Below are 12,711 nucleotides of genomic sequence, written 5' to 3'. Positions count from 1 at the left end.
GGAGTGATGACATCTAATAATCTACCGAAGGAAGAGAGTTTGATGGTCCCCAAATGACCGAACCATACAGAACAATAGGTGTAACCAGAGAGTCCAAAAAGGATAGCTTGGACAAGGTGTCCTAGAAATGGTGTCTGAAGCACCATCTCTCAATCATGGGAAGGAAATCCATCTCTTTGCTAATCCTAGGCTAAATGGTGAGTCTCAAACTAAAATGAGGACCAGAGAACTTGACCTCAAGGCAAGTGTATGAGGATGTGACCTCCATCTCCTAACCCTAGAAGTAGAAATTTAAGTGTGAGGTCTTTGAGCAATTGAAGACCATGACCCGAGTCTTCCTCAAGTTAATCACCGGCTGTCTTGAGTCACAAAAGAAGGCTAAGTTGTCAAGAGTTCTCTAGAGACTCTTGGGTGAGGAGGCAAGAAGAATCACATCATGCACAAAAAGAAGGATGGAGACTAAAACCTAATGTAAGTAACAACCATCACCTAGAAGGGATGAGTCTCTAATAAATCCCTCAAGCTCATTGATGTCGATGCCAAAAAGAGTGGAGGAGAGGCAACACCCTTACTTTAGTGCTTCGAATAGGATCAGAGAGTCTCACTATAGTCCTAAATTTTCCCTCAACACACTCATAGAGTCTCATAATGGTTGTCAAAAGAATCTATGATATCCCAATGTCTCTTAGCCTCTAAAAAAGGGAAACTCTAGGTACAAAATCAAATGCCTTACAAAAGTCCACAAAACAATGGTAGACTTTCGCAAAGCGATGATAAGCCTCCTCAATGATCACTCATAAGGTCAAGATATGATCCATAGTTTGATAATCTACTCTGAAACTAGCTTGACATCTAGCCCTACAGTTCATCCTATTTAGTTCCCCCAAAAGAATAGTATTCAGTGTTGTGGCGTAAAGTTTGGCAAAGGTATGCCAAATCATGATGGTCCTGTAATTTTTGGAGTTAGAAATTGACCCCGTTTTATGAATCAGATGGATCATGTACCCCAACCAAGCCTCCAGAAAGTTAGTACAAACCACTCTATTAAAGAGCATGGTGAGATAGGAGCCAATCATCAGGCTACTGAGCTAGAGTAGTTCCACCTAGAAGCCATACTCATTGACAACTTTACTACATCTCATAGTTCTGATGGCCTCGTGGATGATGGAAGTGGTAAAGATACAATAGTGTGAGGGTGAGATGAGGTGGAGAGGAAGCTAACCTAAGATGTCATAAAGGGTGGTGATGTGTGAGATGAGGGAGCACAGGTTGATGGAGGAAGGTGGGGTTGGATACCGTGAGAACAAGGTGCACCAAAAGAGCTTTGGGTCCTAGCTAGGCATATCGTATAAGGATATGCACTGTGAAGCAATGTAAGCACGTTTTTTCACACAAAGAAACCGATGATAGGAATGCCAAAAACTAGTGATAGCTAAAGGGGAGGTCTCAAAGGTTAAAGTCAAGCAATGGTGAAAGGCTTTACAGTCGGCATCGAACCAGTGGTTCATAGGGCATGTGCTGTGGAACTTGGATCTAAGGATAGGGTTGTGGAGGATGGAAAGGAAAGCCAACTCCCAGATGGTTGTGGTCAAGAGATCAAACATGGAGGAGGCATGGTCACACTCAGAGAAAAAAAAGGCGAGAGGAGTCGACACAGGTGGAAAGTGAAGAGCTCCCCATCACCCTTGGCAAAGCAGAAATGGAAATGGCTAGGAGTGCAATCCAAAGCAATTGGGGGGGGGGGTGTGGGTAAAGGTGTGGAGCGGCCTTTCCCATATAGGGAAGGTGGGACTGGCAAGAGGGGGGGTAGAAGCAAAGTGCAAGGTACAAAAAAGCATGGTCGACAAGTGAGAGAGGGTGAGGATGAAGTTGCAAATGTAAGAGATGAAAGAAGCACCAGTGATAACGTAGTCAACCACACTGGCACCCCTGTAGTGTGGCCAACTGGTAAAAATCTCAGATCCATGAAAACAAAGAAGGCCATTTAGAATAACTAGATCAAAAGACTCACACAACTAGAGGAGGTGACAACCATAAATAGATAAAGGTCCATCGTGATCCTTGAAAATATGCTAGAGTCCCAAACTAACATGATCAAGTTTAGTAGTACAAGTCTAGTCTGTGCCTCAGTCATGTATACGGGTCTATTGTTCCCTACTCTATGCATTGAATTCACCTAAGATAATGATGTCACCCAAGGCACTAAATCTGGAAATGTCTCAATCTGATCAATAAATGGATCATCGTCCTCAGTATTGTGAATGGCGTAGGGTGAAGAGGCTGGTGGGAAGTAACAAACTACGAGGAAAGTATCTCACTGACAGTGTCTGTCATGACCTACGTGGATCCACACAAATTTGGCATGTGTGTCAGAATATACCACAAAAGTAGCACTGAAGGGTTTGTCTCTAATATGGGCCCTTGTACCCAACCCGAGGAGCGAACCTCATCCTTGAAGACTAAAAACTACTAATAACCATCAAGACCCAGAAGGGGATGAGCATAACTCTCATGGGTCTTTGTGATAGCTAAGATATCAGCCGACCCAACAACATCCTAAAAAAGACCTAGTAATGACCAAAAATATATGTTACCATTCTAGTAGTTAACAAGGAGAGAGCTAGAGGGGGGTGGGGGCCTCTTGTCAAACTGTTGGCATGATCATCATTTGGCCTTAGTGGCTTGGCTCAATTCCTACTAGCTCAGAGGAAAATCTTGTATCACTGCTCTAAGATTCCTGGTGACTGCCAACTTACCACTGCGTATGGCCTCCACTACAAGGTTCCTAGCATGTTTGTAGTAGGAGATTATTTATTTTTATGGTATCATGTGAGATAGATACAATGATCTTGAGAATAAATTTTTTGTGCTTTTAGATGGTCTCTTAGGTAAGTCAATTTATAAGGTGGTGATGCTAAGTTTTAGATTTGTTTAAAGAAGTCAATTTTTAATGTATATTTATATGGATATATTTAATTCTAATTTTTTATCTTGACTACAAAATATATAATTATAAAACAAAACTATGTAAACATAGAAAAATTATTTGAAATTACTAATTGATATTAATAAGCATTAAACATTATATATATATATACAAGCTTGTTTGTATATGTTTGATATGTTTACCTATATCAATGATAAAGTTAATATATCGAAAACATAATATAAAAATTGTGAATAAATTAATAATTCATATTTACATGTATTAAATATAGTAATGTATATGTAAATATGTATATGTCATATATTTAATATATAAATATTTTAAAAATTATTTATTCATTATAGAAATATATTTTTTATAATACACATCGTCATGATATCTCATTTTTGTTTAAACATAAGAATAAGTATAATTATATCTTTAGTTTCAAAAAAAAAATTTGATAGAGAGAGGAGTGAGGGAAAGGAGAAGAGGTGAAGATGAAGAAGAGGAAGAATAAAGGAGTAGGAGAAGACAGAGAAGGAGAAGGATAAGAAAGAGCAAAAGAAGAAGTAGGGGAAGGAGGAGCAGAAGAGGAAGGAGAAGATGCAAGAGGAGGAGAAAGAGGAGGATGATGAGAAGGACAAGAAAGAGAAGAGGCAAAAGGAAGAGAATGAGAAGAAGAAGAAAAGAATTAGGAGAGGGAAGACGGGAAGAGGAAGGGGAAGATGCAAGAGGAGGAGGAGGAGAAGGATGAGGATGATGAGAAGGATGAGAAAGAGAAGAGGCAGAAGAAGAAGCAAAAGGAAGAGAATGAGAAGAATAAGGAGTAGGAGGAGGGGCACAAGGAGGAAGAGAATGAGAAGCAAAGGAGGAGGAAGATAGAGGGGAGGAGGGGAAGGAGCAATAGAATATGATGAAGAAGAAGAATTGGAATATGGTAGTGAGGAGGAGGAGGAGGACAAACAACAAAAGGAGTAGAAGGTAGAGGAGGAGGAGGAAAAAACAAAAAAGGAGTGGTAGGAGGAGGATGATGAGCATAAGAAGAGGTGGAAATGTAGGAAGAAAAAAAAGGGAGAGGGAGGAGGAAGAGGCAGATGAGAAGATGAGTAGGAGGTGATAAAGAGGGAAATAGGATTCTATATATAAAACTATGATCTCATATGATGCCCTTCTTTCATTCACTACTCAGATTCTCTCTGCCCTCTACGAGGGGGAAGAATGAGGAAATCATGCTCTCTATTCTACCTCAACTCATGTGCTTCTCCCCTTGATATGTTGTATGCATTCATCACCACATCCTATAGCATCACCTTCAGCACTAAATTCCTTCCAGTAAAGCTTGACTGGATTGGATTGTGCATCAACCACAACCCTCAATACACTTTCCCTTCTTATGTTGCACAAGAAAAGAAATAAATTCAAACTCACTCACCTGTGGCATGTGGTGAAGATAATCCATTTGAATCACTAGTCGCCAACCCTCTTCATTACAACATAAAACTGAGGGATGATCAGGAACTACCCTTCTTGAACTCTTCCATCAAACACTCGCCTTCCCCAATTTTTTGACAACCTGAATTTGGGCATTAGATATGGTGGTGTAAATTATTGCATGGCATGCCACCCACAATGGTGTAAACATTACTTCCTAAAAAATTGCTCAAAGTTAAACATCAAAATTCAACTGTTTGAAACTTAGAAAATAACTCAATTAAACATTTTGAAGAGAAATGAGGAATATTAGGCATATAGGATAGAGGAAACCTCTCTTGATGTCCAAGTTGAGGTGGGCAAGAGCATGGAGTTTGAAGTGGTTAACAATGTTAAGTCTCCCTCTATCTCTCACAAAGTCGTTGGCATCATCCGGGCGATCGACGTTGTGGCACATGCGCATGTTGTAATAGAATCGATGAAGACCACCTAGATTCATCCCCTCCCTCTCATCCTCTTATGAGTCCTCTTCCACTATATTGAAAAATAGGGGTGCCCCTCTTCCTCTCTATCATGGTCAACATGGCTCATTCACCCACACCATGAACCCACTCTCTCTGTTGTTCTCTTGAATGTTGATCACTACTTGTCTCCTCACTCCCAATGCCTGATCACATTGATCCTTGCCAAAACATTGCCTCCATATTTCTCCCCTTCTCCTACCCTCTCACTCATTTCTCATGTTGTAGGGGATCTCTCCAAAAGGAAGAGTGTTCGTTGCAATTTTGGTTTGATTCGAAATGGGCATGGATAGAAAAGAAAAAGAATTAGAAGTTTATTCAAGATGAGCAAGATTGCAAACAGGAACCGAAAAAGTAATTTTGCAAGATGCAATTTCGATTTGATTCTTAATGGGCATTGGAAAAGAAAGAGAAACATGGATGAATCAAGTGAAATGCTTACTTGATAATGTTTTTCAAGTTGCATCTAATGGTTGGAGGCATCAAAAATGACCATAGTTTGGAGATGTTTGTAACCATCATTGTACCACCAATAGGCCACCCCTGCATAGATTGCTACCACATCTCCTCTTCTCACTCTTCTTATCTGCTACGAGCTTTCTTCTCAAGCCCGCTCACACTTGTTCCTCAAATGCTCTTCTTCCCTTCCCAACACTTTGAAATGCCTTCCTCATGATAGTGATATCAAACACAGCTCCGTGGCCTCCCTCCTCTGCATGTCAGGCGATCTCTGTAAGTTACACCATGGCAGGGCAACTGGCTATCTGATGAGGAGATAACAAGGAAAAAGCCTATAATAGGCTCAATATTGGATGGAAAGAAGAAACTGAAAAAAAACTACAGGGAAAATACCAAATATGAACAGCACCTTACAGGTTACATGTGTTCATTCATGGCAAGCACATAGGGATGTTGTCTTAACAAACACATGTTTCTTCAAACTGTAGCCCATTCTTGCAAATGGTCATGAAGAGAGTAATGTACATTCCTCCTACCCACTCTACACCACACTCAGGCCACTTCACATGGTGTTCACGTGAGCAAGAGGCATTTTTGCCCAAATAAACTTCCAGAGGTTCTTGTGCGAGTTTGGCTTCCTATAGCAATAACTTTTAAACCAAAAAAACAATGCTACTTCTACTTTATTCAGAAACCCATAGATATGATATGCATCCCTAATCAATTTGTAGAGTGAAAAAAATAAAACCAAAACCAAGTAGCAAGAAAGCACTACAAATATTATTTATTTCATTTGTTCAGGGCCGGATAATAATCTTCTCAATATCTCAGTCTTTCTTCACACAGAAAAGAAAATCTCAAATCATACTCTCCCAAAAGATTTCAGAGAGAATTTATAAACAAAGCCAAACAGTTAAGAACTAGTTTTGGCAACCATTAGACTCGTAAAGGTTTTGTTTAAACCTTTACTAAAGTTATAACAAATTATTAAATTAAACCCTAAAATTAAACACCACCCCAAATGCAATGCAAACCCTAAAATTTAATAATAACACAAAAATATTTAAACACCATCTCAATTGCAAACCAAAAATTCATGTGCCCAACACTTGCTCCTGTAGCATACTCTCGGGGGTGAATTTTGTCTTGAGTCCTCTTAGAGACCAACTATTATATATCCCCACCTTGCCCTAAAATTTCTATTTTCGACAACCAAGTAACTTCAGAATCTAGAAGGCCCTTCCACTTAACCAAATACTCCATGTGTACTTTGTGTCTTGTCCTCATTGCTTACCTATTATTGATGATACTTTCCATCTGGGGTGTCTCTTTAGAAGGCAATGCTTGAATCTAGTCATTTGATTCATGTGATGTTGCTTCTATACCAACTTCTTTGTTTGAACCTTTATACAATGTGAGATCCGAGACATTAAATAGAGGTGAAATAGCTACATCTGGAGGCAATGCCACTTTGTAAGCATTTTCTCCGTACTTTTCTAAAATTTCACACGGTCGAATCTTCTTCATCATCAACTTTGTATGGCTGCCCCAAGGTAACCGATCTTTGTTCAAGTGAACCATAAACATGTTTCCAACTTGGAACTGTACATTTCTTCTTGTCAAATCTGCTTTAGCCTTCACCTTTAGGTTATTTTGTTGTAGAGTTTTCCTCACGTGCTCATGCATTTCCACCATTGCTTCAATGAAGTCTTTTGCATGTACACTCCTTTTCTCCACACCATCCATATTTCTGAGTTCCAAAACTCCCCTTGGATGTCTCCCATAAACAACTTCAAAGGACTCATGCCTATGCTACGGTTCACTGAGTCATTATATGAAAACTCTACTTGAGGTATGATAGCATCCCAACTACCTCCATGTTCTCGTGTCAAGCACCTCAAAAGGTTTTGTTGGGTGATGCGACGCGCTCCCCTGCCCACAGGTGGTTAATTATGTGGCGTTCCATGTTCACTAAAAGTCATGGCTTTTGGTGCAACGGCAAATGGGCCCTACAATTGGTATCAGAGCCTGGTTTTGGCTTGGTCATGGGTTCAAATCTCTCCGGTGCCTTCCCGACCCGCGTAAGCACCTGGTATGCGCGTCGAGGGGGAGATTGTTGGGTGATGCGACGCGCTCCCCTGCCCACAGGTGGTTAATTATGTGGCGTTCCATGTTCACTAAAAGTCATGGCTTTTGGTGCAACGGCAAATGGGCCCTACAGGTTTCCCAAGGATCTATTAACCACCTCAATTTTCCCATCCATTTGAGGATGATAGGCTGAACTAAAAGATAAATTTGTGCCCAACTTCTTCCATAGGGTTCTCCAAAAGTGACCCATAAACTTGCTATCCCTGTCAGATACAATGCTCAATGGAAAACCATGAATACAAACTATTTCCTTAAAGAATAGTCCTATAATATAACTAGCATCATTAGTGGTTCTATATGGAATAAAGTGAGCCATTTTACTGAATCTATCAACAACCACAAATATGCTGTCATAACCTGTCTTTGTCCTTGGTAATCCTATTACAAAATCTATACTCAAACACTCCCAAGGTCTGTTCGGTATGGGTAAAGGCTGATAAAGTCCAACATTTGTTGATACTCCCTTTGCCCTTTGACATACCAGACAACCTTCCACAAACTTCCTAATGTTTGTTTGCATCTTAGGCCAATAATAAAATCTTTGTACCAATTCTAATGTCTTGTTGAGTCCAAAATGACCACTAAGACCTCCACAATGTTTTTCTTTAATAACATTTTCCCACATAGAGCATTTGGGAATACATAGTTGGCTTCCCTTAAACAACAATCCATCTTGCACAATAAATTCAAAAAAATTAGAATGAAAACTATCTTCCAATTCAGTGCAAACCTCATATGCTTTGCTGAAATCTCTATCTTCCACATACATTCCCTTCAATGCATCTACACCCATGCTTTGGATTTGTACTTCTTGCACTGTTAACACTCTTCTACTAAGTGCATCAACCATCTTATTGGCTTGCCCTTTCTTATGTTTGATTGTGAAAGTATAAGCCTACAAACTCTTAACCCGTTTCATGTGCCTATGGTTGAGTTTTTCCTGCCCATTCAAAAAACTAAGAGCATGGTTGTCAGTATACACAATAAACTCTTTAGGCAGAAAATAGTGCCTCCATTTTTTCAATGCCTAGACCATGGCATACAATTCCAAATCATAAGAAGAATATTTCTTCTTTGCCTCATTTAGCTTCTCACTAAAAAATGCAACGGGTCTACCTTCTTGACTAAGAACAACCCCTATTGCAAAGCCACTAGCATCACATTCTACTATAAAAACTTTATTAAAATATGGTAAAACAAGACCAAGATATTTGGCTACCTTTTGTTTGAGTTCCTCAAAAATCTTATTTTCTGCATTATTCCATTCAAATTTTGTGTTACCTACTCCTTTGATGGTGTCTAAAATTGGTGTACGAATGTTGCTAAAGTTCCTTATGAACTTCTTGTAGAATGTGGCCAAACCATGAAAACTTTGAACCTCTCCAACAGCCCTTGGTGTTGGCCAATTAATGATGGCCTCCACTTTAGACACATCCATTTTCAATTCTCCCTTGGATATCACAAATCCAAGATACACCAACTCTTGTTTCAAAACGTCACACTTCTCCAAGTTTATCTTCAACTTTTGCTCCTGTAGCCTTTGAAAAACCATCTTCAAATGCTGCAAATGCTCTTCCTTATTCTTGATATACACCAAAATGTCATCAAGGTAGACAACAACAAACTTCCCAATGAAGTCGTGCAAAACTTCATTCATTAGTCACATAAATGTACTAGGATCATTAGATAAACCAAATGGCATAACCAACCATTCATACAACCCTTCATTAGTTTTAAAGGCTATCTTCCATTTGTCCCCTTCTCATATCCTTATTTGATGATACCCTCTTTTGAGATCTATTTTAGAAAAATATGATGCTCCCCCTAAACAATCCAACAAATCTTCTATTCTAGGAATAGGAAATCTATATCTTATAGTTATCCTATTAATAGCCCTAGAATCAGTACACAACTGCAACTTACTATCCTTGTTTGGAGCAAGAACTGAGGGTACAACACATGGGCTAAGACTTTTCCTTATCAGCCCCTTGTCAAGCAACTCTTGTACTTGCCTAGCAATCTCTTCATTTTGTTGTGGTGTCATCTTATATGTTGCCTTGTAGGGTAGCAATGCTCCAAGAATATGATCAATCTAGTGACTTATGTCTCTTATTAGTGGTAGAGACTCAGGCATTACCTTAGCAATGATTTCCTTGTACTGGTTCAACAACTCTTCAACTTCTTTTGGGCCTGTTGTCCTATGCTCCTTCTTCCTATCTTCATTAGGCTTCAACACCAATGCAAAGCCTATTCTATCTTCTTCAAGAGTATTAATGAACTCTTTCTCACCCACCATCAACACACTTGGTCCAACTTGACCAACCCCTTTCTCTTCTCCTTCAGAATTCAATCTGTATGTTACTCCATCCTTTTGGAATCTATAAGAATTCTTCTCACCATCATGGCGTACCTTCTTGTCAAATTGCCAAGGTCTTCCCAGCAAGAGGTGGCAAGCATCCATGGGCAAGACATCACAAAATATTTTATCTTTATATTCCCCTATACTGAACTCTACCCAAGCTTGCTCATTCACAACTTCCTGTTGCTCTTTGTTCAACCAACTAACCTTGTATGGACAAGAATGTGGAAGTCTCTCTAACTTCAATTTGTTTACAACTTTGAGTGAGATGATGTTATCTATGGAACCTGAATCAATTATTACTTTGCACAACTTACCTTTTACCTTGCATTGAACTCGAAAAAGAGCCCTCCTTTGAGTAGTATCTTCTTTTAGCAATTCCTTAAGAAGTGTCCTCCTTAACACGAGACTTTCTCCCCGAGCCTCTATCATCAACTGAACTTCAGGTGAGTTCCTACTCACATTATCTTCCTGCACATAAGTGACTCTCCTTTCACCATTTTGAGAAGTAGATGCCCTTTGTGCACATTTATATTTTGGGTGTCCTATTTGACCACAACTGTAGCACTTCATTCCTGAGAACCTAGATCCTCTACCTGATCCATCTGACCTTCCTCCATTAGATCCCCTTCCATAGTAGCCTCCTCTGCTACTTGAGTCACTCGCTTGCTCCTTAGGGTTAGACTTACCTTGGGACCTCTGGCCTTGTCCTCTATTGTTGAAGTTTCCTCTTTCTCGATCATTCCTTCCACTTCTCCCTCCTTGTTGTTGATCACTGTTCCTCTTCAAATTCTCTTCAACCTTAAGAGCAAGTTGAAAACACTTCCCCAATGTATTTGGGGCCAAGAGGCTAATCTCCTCTTGTATGTTCATTCTCAGACCATTTAAATATCTGGCCACTCTTTTTGGTTCCTCCTCTTGTTTCTTTTCCCTAAGAGTTAACCTATGGAACTCCTCTATATAGGTATTCACATCCATCCCTCGCTACCTCAAGCTTTGTAGCTTTTTGAACAACTACACTTCATGATCTATAGGCAAAAATTGTGCCTTAATTTCTTCCTTCATTACTTCCCATGAAGAAATCATGCTTTTATTATTTTGTATCCTTTCTCCTTGAATATAATTCCACCATGACAGAGCAGATCCTCTTAGTTTTCTTTTTGCAATCCTTACTCTATCATTCTTTGGAACTTCATTCAACTCAAAGTGATTGGTCATTGCTTCAATCCATTCAATCACTTCCTCACTATTGAGACGACCTCCATATGTAGGTAGCTTGTCAGCAACATCTCCTCTTATTGACTTTAAAGCATCAATGAATTCCTTTTGATCTGCAGGCAATTCCTTTGGTAGATCTTGGTGCTGTTCTCCTTCTTTATCTCCACTGGTACCTTCTTCCACCTCATTCTCCTTATCCTTGTTACTGGACTCCTTGAACTCCTTGAACTTCTCTTCCAGAAGTTCCTCCATCATCTTTTTGATGGCATCTGGAATCATACTTTTTGGAGGCATGGTGTGAGCCTCAGCTTCAGCCTATGATTCTTCTGTAGACATACACTTCCCAACAAGATCTTGTCTCACTCTGATACCAATATGATGAGGAGATAACAAGGACAAAGCCTATAATAGGCTCAATATTGGATGGAAAGAAGAAGTTGAAAAAAAACTACAGGGAAAATACCAAATATGAATAGCACCTTACAGGTTACATGTGTTCATTCATGGCAAGCACATAGGGATGTTGCCTTACCAAACACATGTTTCTTCAAACTGTAGCCCATTCTTGCAAATGGCCATGAAGAGAGTAGTGTACATTCCTCCTACCCACTCTACACCACACTCAGGCCACTTCACATGGTTTTCATGTGAGCAAGAGGCATTTTTTTCCCAAATAAACTTCTAGAGGTTCTTGTGTGAGTTTGGCTTCCTACAGCAATAACTTTTAAACCAAAAAAAAAATGCTACTTCTACTTTATTCAGAAACCCATAGATATGATATGCATCCCTAATCAATTTGCAGAGTGAACAAAATAAAACCAAAACCAAGTAGCAAGAAAGTACTACAAATATTATTTATTTCGTCTATTCAGGGCCAGATAATAATCTTCTCAATATCTCAGTCCTTCTTCACACAGAAAAGAAAATCTCAAATCATACTCTCCCAAAAGATTTTGGAGAGAATTTATAAACAAAGCCAAATAGTTAAGAACTGATTTTGGCAACCACCAGACTTGTAAAGGTTTTGTTTAAACCTTTACTAAAGTTATAAAAAAATATTAAATTAAACCCTAAAATTAAACACCACCCCAAATGTAATGCAAACCCTAAAATTTAATAATAACAAAAAAATATTTAAACACCATCTCAATTGCAAACCAAAAATTCTTGTGCCCAGCACTTGCTCCTACAACACTATCCTCCCTCCAAGCAACTTTGTGGTAGATAAACAACCTCGCCATGCTATAGAAATTTCTATTTATTTTCCCAGCCAACATTTTCATAGGGTGAACCATTTGCCGACCCAAATAGGACACTTCCTAGGAAAGGATCTCTAGAGAAGTATCCTATCAGCTAATAAGATCAAATACATCATGACACATTCTAGAAGAGATGATAGCATGAGTTGGACAATAAAACATTGAAGCCCATACAGATTAACATCCATGTATGCATCGCAAGCAAGAAACATTCCTTATAAAAAAATTAGAAGTGATAGACCACACTAGATCTAGTCAAAAGAGTTGTACTCAGAAAAAAATGACCTTTAAATGTCAAGGAAATAAGAAACCAAAACCAAGAATGAAAACTACCAGCAAGACTCAACCAACGTCATCCAAAAATAGCTAAAATTGGTATCCCATGAT

At 39.1% G+C, this 12,711-nt stretch overlaps 1 pseudogene; it reads right to left on the bottom strand.

Annotated features, from left to right (window-relative positions):
• Window positions 1–4,110: 4,110 nt before the first annotated feature.
• On the bottom strand, window positions 4,111–5,095 carry LOC149577508 (13S globulin basic chain-like; annotated as a pseudogene).
• Between the last annotated feature and the right edge of the window lie 7,616 nt (window positions 5,096–12,711).

The sequence above is a fragment of the Cupressus sempervirens genome, chromosome 1 (genome assembly GCF_028749045.1).
Source record: "Cupressus sempervirens isolate cs-2001-9-10 chromosome 1, ASM2874904v1, whole genome shotgun sequence".
Taxonomy (NCBI): domain Eukaryota; kingdom Viridiplantae; phylum Streptophyta; class Pinopsida; order Cupressales; family Cupressaceae; genus Cupressus; species Cupressus sempervirens.
The sequence above is the reverse complement of the archived record's forward strand: the minus strand, read 5'-3'. Positions and strand labels throughout refer to the sequence as shown.